The sequence below is a fragment of the Hylobates moloch genome, unplaced genomic scaffold (assembly GCF_009828535.3).
Source record: "Hylobates moloch isolate HMO894 unplaced genomic scaffold, HMol_V3 SCAFFOLD_5, whole genome shotgun sequence".
Classification (NCBI taxonomy): Eukaryota; Metazoa; Chordata; class Mammalia; order Primates; family Hylobatidae; genus Hylobates; species Hylobates moloch.
The window spans coordinates 135,535,323-135,547,815 of NW_026652280.1; the positions used below are offsets into that span (position 1 = coordinate 135,535,323).

The 12,493-nt window shown below is 37.0% G+C and overlaps 1 protein-coding gene across 12 annotated transcripts in view; it reads left to right on the plus strand.

The window, feature by feature from the left end:
- Positions 1-12,493, plus strand: part of ZNF644 (zinc finger protein 644) — a 108,907-nt gene that overhangs the window by 27,150 nt on the left and 69,264 nt on the right. The gene's annotated exons all lie outside the window — the stretch shown is intronic.

A 12,493-nucleotide genomic window follows, 5' to 3' on the forward strand; every position in this document is an offset into this window, starting at 1 on the left:
TTCTGCTGTCTTTAATCTTCTGTTGACTCATCTGATGAATTTTTTATTCTGGTTATTGTGTTTTTCAGCTTTTTCTTTTTTTAAAGTTTCTGTCAATTGTTTGAACATACTTTCTTTTAGTTTTTGTAACATACTTAGAATAACTGCTTTGAATTAATTCAGGTAGACTCAGAATCAGTATCCCTTGATTTACTTTTCTTTTTTCCTGAGTCTGGTTCACATTTTCCTCTTTCTTTGCATATCATGTATTTTTTGCCTGAAACTGCACTTTATGGTATGTTTTAATGAATGATTCAGTTAATGTTCTTAGCATTGCAGGTCTTTTTTTTAAGGTAGATAGTTAACTTACCTGGGCCCGGACTGCAAACTTGGTCTCCCCTGATGTATGCAGCCACGGCCATCTCTGGTTTCTTCTAGCGTTTCCATTGCTGCTTTTTTGGCCTGGCTTCTTGGGGGTCTCCCAGTGTCTGAGTAAGCTGGTTGTTACCCAAAGATTTGTGGAGATTATAGTCCAATTTTGCCCTGTGGTTTTCTTGCTTCTCGGAATTTTACTAATTTCCAGCTGTTCTGCGGAGCTTCTAACCTTCACTAACACTTCAACCTTGCAGAGCTGCAGCTTCCTGCTGCCTACCTACACTGCATAGTTGGGGAATGCATTCTGTTGAAAGGCAACAAATTACAGTGCTATTTTCAAGTGTAGCATCATTCTTTTTAGTTTCTGCCTACTTTTTCCTCAGTCCCTTCAGGTCTTCTCTGTGCCTACTGGTTTATCAGTCATCCAGTGATTTGGGCAAAGTTTATACCTAGAATTTTTATTTGACCCCTCTGGTTCTCTGACTGCCGTGTTTTTCCCATTTAAATTTCCAGCTGTTTTCTCAGGCCTGAACACTGAGCCCTACGGTGATACTGTCTTTCTCCAGAGATAATTTTTGTGTGCTTGTGGGGTCTCTAGCATTCTGTGATTACTTTAATTAAATTTTAGGGATTGAAGGATCGATGAGTGCATATGGTATCTATAGGATGATGTCTCTATTTTTGGCTTGGATTTCTTCCATAGTAATTTCATTCCTGAGCATGTTCTCTCCATGAAGTGTGGCAAAGATAGCCACTGGCTGCTTTAACCTACATCGTTATAGCTGTTTCCGCTGAGGATTCAAGTGACACTTTCCCAATAGTTTTTGCAAAGGTACTAAGAAGCATGCTACATCTCCCATTTAGTCCCATCCATGAACAAGTTACTGTGCTAGGAGAACAGGGTAATCTGATCAGCCTGAGAGTCACTTGTTTATCCTTCCATTCAGGTGCCTAGGATTGGGGCCACTGTAATAGTTGAGTAAGAATGTGTCCCTATATGGAAATTAAGGTTACTATTAGTAAAAATAGAGGCAATGTTAGAGATAGAAGATTGCTCTATAACAGTTTTTATAGATTTTGGAGTGTCCTGAAAAATTTCATTGTGTTGCTGGATCCAGTAAAGTTGTCTAGGAACAATATTTCACAAAAAATTGTAATTAGAGGGACAGCATTAAGAGATATACCTAATGCTAAATGACGAGATAATGGGTGCAGCACACCAACATGGCACATGGATACATATGTAACAAACCTGCACATTGTGCACATGTACCCTAAAACTTATAATAATAATAATAATAATAATAGTAAAATTATAATTGAGTGGTGACATTACTTACAAAATGATTTTGGTCAGTTTATATGTCTCTGAGTTTGAAAAATTTTGTGACAATGTTTTGTAGAGTTACTGCTAATAAAAGAACGAAATAGATTTGTTCCTTTTTTCCCCCCTTGTCTTCAAGAGTTAAGAGACCTAAATCAAATGTCAATATAAAATAACTCCTAGGGCTAAGAAAAATTTATTATGGTATTGTTAAGATAGAGTTGCTCTGTCAGTTAGCTAATTATTGTGTAACAAATTACTTTGAAACTTGGTGGTTTGAATCAGTAAACATATTGATTAGAACAAGTCTGTGAGTCAGCCAGGTGGCGTTTCTGGTCTTGACTGGGCTCATTTATGAGTCTGCATTTAGCAGCAGGTCAGGAAGGTGGCTCTGCTTCTCTTGGCTGGGTTCTCTGATATATTTGGGCATTGACTGGTCATAAGGTTGATCTAGAATGGCCTGTATTGAGCTGGCTGTAGTTTGATCTAGGATGTGCTGTGACGTCTGGGATACCCTCCCATCCTGAAGCAGATGAGAGTTGGCTTGTTACCATGGTGGTGGCAAGGTTTTGAAAGAGAGAGCAGAAGTATACAATGTCTGTTGAAGCCTAAGCTCAAAACTGGCAAACTGACATCTGCTGGATTCCACTGGTGTTTCTTGTAAGGTCAATCCCAGATTTAAGAGATCAGGGAGAGGACGCTACTTCTTTTTTCATTTTATTTTTTAAGAGACAGGGTCTTGCTCTGTTGCCCAGGCTAGAATGCAGTGGCACAGTCATAGCTCACTGTAACCTGGAACTCCTGGGCTCACACAATCCTCCTGCCTTGGCCTCTTGAGTAGCTAGGACCACAGACGTGCACCACCACACCTGGCTAATTTTTGTATTTTTTGTAGAGGCAGGGTCTCTTTGTGTTGCTCAGGCTGGTCTTGAACTTCTGGCTTCAAGTGATCCTCCTGCCTTGGCCTCCCAAAGTGCTGGGATTACAGGCATGAGCCACTGCACCTGGCGGACCACCTCTTGATGAGAGAAACTACAAAACTTCCTTGCCAAATACATGGATAATAAGGTGAAACAGAATTGGGCTATTCACAATCGGGCTTTTTGTTTCAGTTGGTAAAATTAGATTAATTTTCAATGTTTAGTTCTGAACTCATATTTCAGTAAGAATTGTTTGCATATAGAAATTGGGGTAAGTACAAATTTTGTATATCAATCTGTCCAGTAGGCCAGATTACTCTTTGCTATATTTGTTTCATACATCAGGTCTGATGAGATTTTGGAAGCATTGTTTATACACTGAATTACCAATTGTAGGTAGATGTTGGTAAATTAGCAGTTGTTCAAAGGTGATTCATTTATATCTTTTTTTGGTTATAAATGACTTTTTTTGGTGTACATTTATCATTCTAACTTTGAGATTTGACTTTTTTCTATTTGTTCTTTGTATACTGTGAATTTTTAATAGATTTATTGAAGTATAATTGACATATTAACAAATCATACTTACACAATTTGAACAGATTTGACGTTTGTATACAGCTATGAAATCATTCAAGATAAGGAACATACCCTTTAGTTTCAAAAAGTTTCCTTATGCCTGTTGGTACTCCTCCTGTTCGCCCAGACAGTGACTGATCTGCTTTAGGTCATTTGTAAGGTGGTTTGCATATTCTGGAATTTTACATAAATCAACATGTGCAGTATGTACTCTTCTTGTTTGGAGTTTTTTTTAACTCAACGTATTTTTTTTGAGATTCATTCATGTTGCATATATTATCAGTTCAGTCCTACATCCTCTGTTGCAGGTATATAATGTAAGGATTCACGTGTTGATGGACATTTTTCCCCCAGTGTTTCAATATTACAAATAAGGTTGGTATGGATATTTGTATACAAATCGTTTGATATGGTTTGGCTCTGTGTCCCTACCAAATCTCATGTTGAATTGTAATTCCCAGTGTTGGAGAAGGGACCTGGAGAGAGGTGATTGGATCATGGGGACAGATTTCCACCTTGCTGTTGTTGTGGTAGTGAGTGAGTCCTCACGAGACCTGGTTGTTTAAAAGTGTGTAGCGCTTCCCCCCTTCACTCTTGTTCTCCTGCTCCACCATGGTAAGATGTGCTTGCTTCCCCTTCGTCTTCTGCCATGATTGCAAGTTTCTTGAGGCCTCTCCCAGCCGTGCTTCCTGTATAGCCTGCGGAACTGTGAGTCAGTTAAACCTCTTTTCTTCATTAATTACCCAGTCTCAGGTAGTTCTTTATAGCAGTGTGAGAACGGACTAATACATCATTGTGTGGACATATGCTTTCATTTGTTTGGACAAATACCTAGGAGTTTCCACTCCATGACTGGATCCTGTAGTAGGTGTATGTTTGACATTTTAAGAAATGGTGAAACTTTTACAAAGTGGTTGTACCATTTTATCTTCTCATATGAATGTATGAAAGTTTTAGTTCCTCCGCTTGTTCACCAACACTTGGTATGGTTGGTCTTGCTAATTTTAGCCATTCTTATAGCTGTGTAGTGATACCTCTTTGTGCCTTTAATTTGCACTTTGCCAGTAACAAATTCTACTGAGCATCTTTTGGTATGCTTGTCATTCATATATTGTTGCCGAAGTGCTGCTTCAAATCTTCTGCCTATTTTGTAATTGGGTTGTTTTATTATTGAAGGTGTTAAAAGCAGGTTTATTGAGGCATAATTGACATGTAATGAAGTACACATGTTTAAAGTATACAGTGAGAAAAGTTTTGACACATATATATATTCAGGAGGCCACAAAAAAGATGATGAATATATTCATCACCCCCAAAAGTTCTTCTGGTGCCACTTTGTAATTCTTCTTCTCCGCCACGTTCCTTTTGGGGGGGGTCTGTCTCTTTAACAGCATATAGTTTAGGATTACTTTCTTTTCCCACTGAGGCAAGACTCCTTTTTGTCTGGTGTTAACGTGAATTAGGAGATTTTCCACTCTTAAGAGAACAGGTACTATTTCTGGTGCTGTGTAAGACTAGGGCAATTCCCTTTCATTCTTTTGGGTGACTCTTCCTTGCTTGGATAGTTTCCACACAGAGTTGCTCTAATCATTATGTAGCTAGATACTTGAGGATGTTCTTTGTGGAATTCTCTTCTCTTCAGTACTCTGCCCTCATGACTTCTTTAGGCTTTTAGCTCAGTCTCCTCAACTCAAGGATTACCACCAGATTCTGCATAGATAACTCTTTTCCTTGAGCAGGGATCTGTACTTTCTCCAGGCAGTAGTTTGCTCACCTTATTTCTCTTTCAGGGTTCACCATCAGGGGTTGCCTAATGTCTAATATCTGAAAACTGTTGTTTCATATGTTTTCTGATTTCTTGAGTTTTCAGGGAGGAGGGCAAACCCAATTCCTGTTACACCACCTTGGCTCTTATATGTGCTTTCAACTCTTCATATTTATCTTTTATTTTGGTAAAAAACACATAACAGTAAATTTGCCATCTTAACTGTTTTTAAGTGTACAGTCTAGTGAGTGTTAAGTGTATTCACATTGTGTAACAGGTCTCTAAAACTTTTTCACTTATGAAAAGAGAAACTCTGTATCTGTTAAACACTAATTTCACTTCCTCTCTCCCCCAGATTTTGACAACCACTCCACTTTCTGTGATTTTGACTATGTTAGGTACCTCATTGATGGAATCATATAGTATTTGTCCTTTGTGGTTGGCTTATTTCAGTTATAATGCCCTTGAGGTGATTGAGGTTCATCCATGCTATAGCATGTGACACAATTTCCTTCTGTTGTAAGGCTGCATAATATTCCATTGTATGTATACACATTCCCTTGATCTATTTATACATTGGTGGACAGTGGGTTTCTTCCTTCTCTTGGATCTTGTGAATAATGCTGTTATGAACATGGGCATGTAAATATCGTTTTGAGATTCTGCTTTGAATTCTTTGTGTATATGCCCAGAAGTGGGATTGCTGAATCATATGGTAATTTAACTTCAAATTTTCTGAGGAACTGTCGTGTTTTTCATAATGGCTGCACCATTTTGTATTTTCCCCAACAGTGCACCAAGGGTTCCAATTTCTCCACATTCTCGCCAACACTTGTTATTTCCTGGGTTTTTAGAAATAACAGCCTCTAGTGGATGTAAGGTGATATCTTGTAGTTTTGATTTGCATTCTCTGATGACTGGTGATGTTGAGTATCTTTTCTTTCTTACAATATTTTTTTTGAAACAGGGTCTTGCTATGTTGCACAGGCTGGAGTGCAGTGGCACAATTATGGCTCACTCCAGCTTTGACCTTCCAGGTTCAAGTGATTCTCCCACCTCAGTCTCTCAAGTAGCTGGTACTACAAATGCGGGCTACCACACCTATTTATTTTTAATTTATTTTTAATTTTTAGTAGAGACAAGGTCTTGCCATGTTGCCCAGGCTGGTCTCAAACTCCTGAGCTCAAGCGATCCTCCCACCTCAGCCTCTCAGAGTGCTGGGATTACAGTCTTGAGCCACCACACTGGGCTGAGCATCTTTTCATTTGCTTGTTTTATATGCCGTCTTTGGAGGATTGTCCATTCAAATACTTCACCCATTTTTAAATTCAGTCATTTCTTTTTTTGTTGTCAAGTTCGTTATATTACATATTTTGGATATTAACCTCTTATCAGATATGTGATTTGCAAATATTTTCTCCCACTCTGTAGGTTGTCTTTTCACTCCATAGATTACTTCTTTTGATGTACAGAAGTTTTTAACTTTTAATGTAATTCCATTTTTTGTTCCCTGTGCTTTTGGTGTCATGTTCAAGAATTCATAGCTAAATTCAATGTCCTGAAGCTTTCCCCTATGTTTTCTTTAATAGTTTTATTGTTTTAGTTCTTATGCTTTGGTCTTTATCCATTTTGAATTAATTTTTGTATGTGGTTTAAGTAAGGGTCCAACTTCATTCTTTTTCATGTAGATATTGGATTTTCCCAGCACCATTTGTTGAGAAGACTGTCCTTTCCTCACTGTATAGTCTTGGCCCCCTTGTCAAACACCATTTGACTAGAAATGCATGGGTTTATTTCTGGGCTGTCTATATTTTGTTTCATTGGTTTATATGTCTTTTTATGCTGGCACCACTGTTGTCTTGATTACTATTTGTATTTAGTATGTTTTGAAATCAGGACATGTAAGGTCTCCAACTTTGTTGTTCTTTTTCAAGTTTGTTTTGGCTCTATGAGGTCCTTTGAGATTCCATATGAATTTAAGGGTAGGTTTTCCTGTTTCTGCAAAAAATGCCACTGGGACTTTGACAGGGATTGCATTGAATCTGTAGATTGCTGTGGGTAGTATGGGCATTTTAACAAAAAATCTTCCAATCTATGGATATAGTGTGTTTCCATTTATTTGTATATTTTATGGTTTCTTTCAGCAGTGTGTTACAGCTTTCAGTGTACAAGTCTGTTGGATCCTTGGTTAATTCCTAAATGTATTCTTTTTGATACTATTGTACACGGAATTGTGTTAATTTCTTTTTCAAATTGCTCATTGAAATACAACTGATGATTGCATGTTTGTGTGCTTTTATTTTTTGTATCCTGCAACTTTGCTGAAATGATTACTTCTAACATTTTTTTTTTCTTGAAAATTTAAGAGTTTTCTGCATATAAGGTCACATCTGAGAACTAGGGTAATTTTACTTCTTTCCAATTGGAATGCATTTTATTCTTTTTTCTTGTCTAATTGCTCTGGCTAGGACTTCCACTACTGTGTTGAATAGAAATGGTGACAGTAGGCATCCTTGCTTTGTTCTCTATCTTAGAGGAAACGCTTTCAGTCTTTCACTGTTGAGTGTGATGTTAGCTGTGGGCTTTTCATGTATGGCTTTTATTGTGTTAAAGTTTCCTTCTATTTCCATTTTGTTTTCATATGTTGAATTGTCCTTGCATTCCAGGAGTAATGCCCACTTGGTCATGATGTGTAATCCTTTTAATGTGCTGCTGAATTTGTTTTGCTCCTATTTTGTTGTAGATTTTTTCATCAGTATTAATCACGGATATATGTCTATAATTTTGTTCTTGCTTGTTGTGTCTTTGTCTGGTTTTGGTGTCAGGGTAATGTTGACCTTATAGAATGAATTTGAAGTATTCCCTTCTTTTGAATTCTTTATGAGTTTGAGGAAGATTGGTGTTAATTCTTGTTTAAATGTCTGGTAGAATTCGCTAGCAAAGCCATCTGATCCTGGGCTTTTCTTAGTTGGGAAGTTTTTGATAACTGCATCCAGTCTCTGTTTACTAGTTATAGGCCATTCAGAGTTTTTATTTTTCGTGTCCTTGTTTTGCTAGGTGTACATTTTTAGGAATATACCAATTTATTCTAGGTTATTCAATTGTTGATGTATAATTGTTCATAATATTCTGTTATAATTCTTCTGGCATCAGTTGTAATGTCCCCTCTTTCATTTCTGATTTTCATTTTTCAAGTCTTTTTTTCTTAGTCTAGCTAAAGAGTTTATTGATTTTGTTGATTTTTTTTTTTTTTAAACTAACTCTAGGTTTCATTGAGTTTTTTTCTTTCCTTGTCTTCAGTTCTATATTTAGTTGGTCTCTGCCCTACTACGTATTATTTTTCTCCCTTCTGCTACTATTTGGTTTAGTTTGTTCCTCTTTTTTCTAGTTCCTTGAGATATAAAATTAGGTTGTTGATTTGTGTTTTTTTTTTTTTTTAACATGTAAGCTTTTGCTGCCATAAACCTCTCTCTTAGTACTGCTTTTGTTGCATCTCATAAATTAATGGTTTGTTGTGTTTTTGTTTTTGTCTCCGGGTATTTAAAAAATTTCTTTGTGATTTCTTTGACCCATTGGTTGGTTAAGAGTAAGTTTTTGAATTTCCACGTGTGTGGATTTTCTTGTTTTCCTTCTGTTATTGGCTTTTAGTTTCATTTCACTGTGATTAGAGAAGGTAGTTGGTATGATTTCAGTCTTCTTAACTTTATTCAGATTTGTTTTGTGACCTACCTTTTATATAATTTTAATGTGTATCTGAACTTTCAGAGTTAATTCTGAAGACTTTTCTGAATTGTCAGTGTTTAGTTTTCTAAAATATGTTCATGTCTCTTCAGCATATTTATAATATTTTTGAAAATTAATAGACATTCTTTTTTAGAAGTTTTAGATTTACAAAAAATTTGAGCAGGATAGTATAGTGTTCCCATATTCTAACCACCCCTTCCAACTGTCATTTTTCCCTGTTATTAACATCTTACATTAGTACAGTACATTTGTTACAGTTAATGAACCAATATTGACACTTTATTATTAACTAAAGACCATAGTTTATTCAGATTTTCTTAGTTTTTACCCAATGTTCTTTTTCTGTTCCAAGATATATTACATTTAGTTGTCATTTCTTCCTAAGTTTCTGAAGACTTTGTTTTTGATGACCTTATGAGGTTTTTTTTTTTTTTCACCTTAACAGTTTTGAGGAATATTGGTCAGATATACTCTATGATCTTCTATTGGAATTTGTCTGATGTTTTTCTCATGATCAGACTGTGGTTATGGGTTTTTGGGAGGATGCGTTATACTTGACATTTTAGTATTCAGGTGTTCTCTTAGAATACTGCTTGAAGCAAAGCCAGATGTGCCAACTGCTTTTAAGTTTTATCCTCTTTTTTTGTACCCCCTCACACTTATATAAGTGCTTTCCAATTATATTTCTTAGGTATAGATTTTAAAATACTTTCTATCATACTTCTTTGTAAAATCTTTTTTTAAAAAAAGCTTATTTGCTATTATCAAAAAGACAAAAGATAGCAAGTGTTGGCAAGGATGTGGAGAAAGGGAGCCCTTGTGTACCTTGTTAGGAATGTAAAATAAACAGCCATTTTGGAAAACAGTATGGCAGTTTCTCAGAAAACTAAAAATAGAATTACCATATGATATAGCAGTCCCACGTCTGGTTATATATCTAAAGGAATTGAAATCAGTATGCTGAAGAGGTATCTGCATGTCCATGTTCACTACAGCATTATTCACAATAGCTAAAATATGGAAGCAACCTAGGTGTCCATCATTGGATGAAAGGGTAAACGTGGTATATATGCACAATGGAATACTATTCAGTCTTAAGATAGAAAAAATTATGTTATTTGCAACAACATGGATGAACCTGGAGGACATTATGCTAAGTGAAATAAACCAGGCATAGAAAGACAAACACCATGTAATCTAACTTACATGTAGAATCTAAAAAAGTTGAACTCTTAGAAGTAGAGAGTGAAATGGTGTTTACCTGAGGCTGGGTTGGGGAGTGGATGGGGCAAGAGGAGATGTTGATCAAATGGTACAAAGTTTTATTCAGGAGGAATAAGCTTTAGTGATCTGTTGCACAGAATTATGAAATACAGTAATGATGCATGTATATTTTAAAATTGCTTAAAGAGTAGATTTTAAGTGTTTTACCACAAAAAAAATAAGTGTGAGGTGATGGATTTGTTAATTAGCGTGAATTAATCATTCTGCTGTGTAACCATATGTCAAAACATCACATTGTACCCCATAAATAGATAATATATACGACTATTATTTGTCAATTAAAAATTAATAAAATAAAAATAAAGTGTCTAAAATGTGCTGGTTTAGGTTTGTGGGGAACAAATGCAGTTAAAAGTTTTTTTTTTTCAGATTTTGGAGAGTACGAGCAAAGCAAGGTAAAATTAAACAGCTTAAGTCGAAGTTTGTATGTGTGTGGTGTTTGTATATGCCTTTATTTTTTATTGTAAAATTTGCATAACAAAATTTACCATTTTAAAGTGTACAGTTCTGTGGCATTTAAGTATGTTTATATTGTTTGTGCAACCATATGTAGTTTTTAAAATATGCATTGGTCTGCTAGGACTGTCATAAAATACTACAGACTGGGTGGCTTACACAACAGAAATTTATTTTCTCACAATTCGAGAGATGGGAAATTCAAGATTAGGGTATTGGCAGGTTTTGTTTCTCCTGAGGCATCTCTCTTTTGCAGAGGGCCTGCCCTCTGTGTGTGCATACCTTGTGTCTCTTAGAATGATACCAGTCAGGGTGGGCACGGTGGCTCATGCCTATAATCCTAGAACTTTGGGAGGCCAAAGCGGGTGGATCACTTGAGGTCAGGAGTTTGAAACCAGCCTGGCCAATATGGTGAAACCCTGTCTCTACTAAAAAAAATAAAATAAAAAATTAGCCAGGCATGGTGGTGTGTGCCTATAGTCCCAGCCACTTCGGAGGCTGAGGCACGAGAATCACTGGAACCTGGGAGGCAGAGTCTGCAGTGAGCCTCCGTCTCAAAACAAAACAAAACAAAACAAAAAAAAGACACCAGTCATATTGGGTAAAAGCCTCATAAGTTACCTTATTTAACTTGATTCCTGAAAGGCCCTCACTCTAATGTAAATTTCTGTTAGGTAAGCCACCCAGTCTGTAGTATTTTATGACAGTCCTAGCAGACCAATACAGTTCGTAACATCTTTTATATAGAGGTGCTTCCAGTTTATCTCCTTGAGAACCTACTATCTTCAGTGTATTAATTTCCTGTGGTTGCTCTAACAAATTACCACAGAATGGTTGGTTTAAAACAATAGAAATTAATTCTCTCACAGTTCTGGAGGCCAGAAGTTCAAAATCAGTATTATTGGGCCAAAATCAAGGTGATGGCAGGGCTTTGTTCCTTCTGGAGGGAGGCTGTAGAAGAGAATCCATTCCTTGCTTCTCCCTGATACTGGTGGGTGCTGGCATTCCTGGCTGTGGCCCATGTCCTTCCAGTCTACAAAGGCAGCATTTTCAGTTCTCTCTGCCATGTCTTCTTCTTCTTCCTCTTTTTTGGAGACAGAGTCTTGCTCTGTTGCCCAGGCTGGATTGCAGTGACATGATCTTGGCTCATTGCAACCTCCGCTTCCTGAGTTCAAGCAAGATTCTCCTGCCTCAGCCTCCTGAGTAGCTGGGACTGCAGGCGTGTGCCACCACGCCCAGCTAACTTTTGTATTTTTAGTAGAGATGGGGTTCCACCATGTGGGCCAGGCTGGTTTCAAACTCCTGACCTCAGGTGATCTGCCCACCTTGGCCTCCCAAAGTGCTGGGATTACAGGTGTGAGCCACTGTGCCCGTCCTCTCTGCTATGTCTTCTCATTGCCTTCAGTGTGTGTCTCGTTCTTATAAGGATACATGTGATTGCATTATGGTCCACCCAGATAATTCAGAATAATCCTCCCTCTCAAGATCCTTAATTTAATCATATCTACAAAGACTTTTTTTTTTTTTTTTTTTTTTTTGCCATATGAGGCAACATTGTCAGGTTTCAGGGATCAGGGTGTGGAAATCTTTTGTGGGGCGATTGTTCAGCTTATCCCACTCAGTCGTTTATAGTAGACTTTTAATGTTCTTACTTTGATTTTATAGTTTAGTGTTTAACAGGCCCCCATGTCCAGTTCTGGGTTGGTGGGCATTGGGTGGCAGAGAAAATATCTCATCTTTTCTAGATACGATGCAGAAAATTCTAGGTCTGTTGTTCTAAGAAGGACAAATCAGAGATGATAGTGAGTTTGGAAACAAAACAGTTAAAGTAATCTAGCTTGAGAACGGAGGTAGGTATGGTGGTGCTATTTTTTAAAGAATAGAGAATTTAGAAGAGTCACAAGCCAGTTTCAGGTATGGGGAGGAGGAGATGTGTAGAGTGTGGGACATACTGAGTTTTCAGAACTTCTGCAATATGGTAAAATTAGTAATGGTAGGTATATTTTTGGCAAATGCATGTTCAGTGGATTGTTGGAGTAGAAGTCACTTTATACTAGATTAAAGATT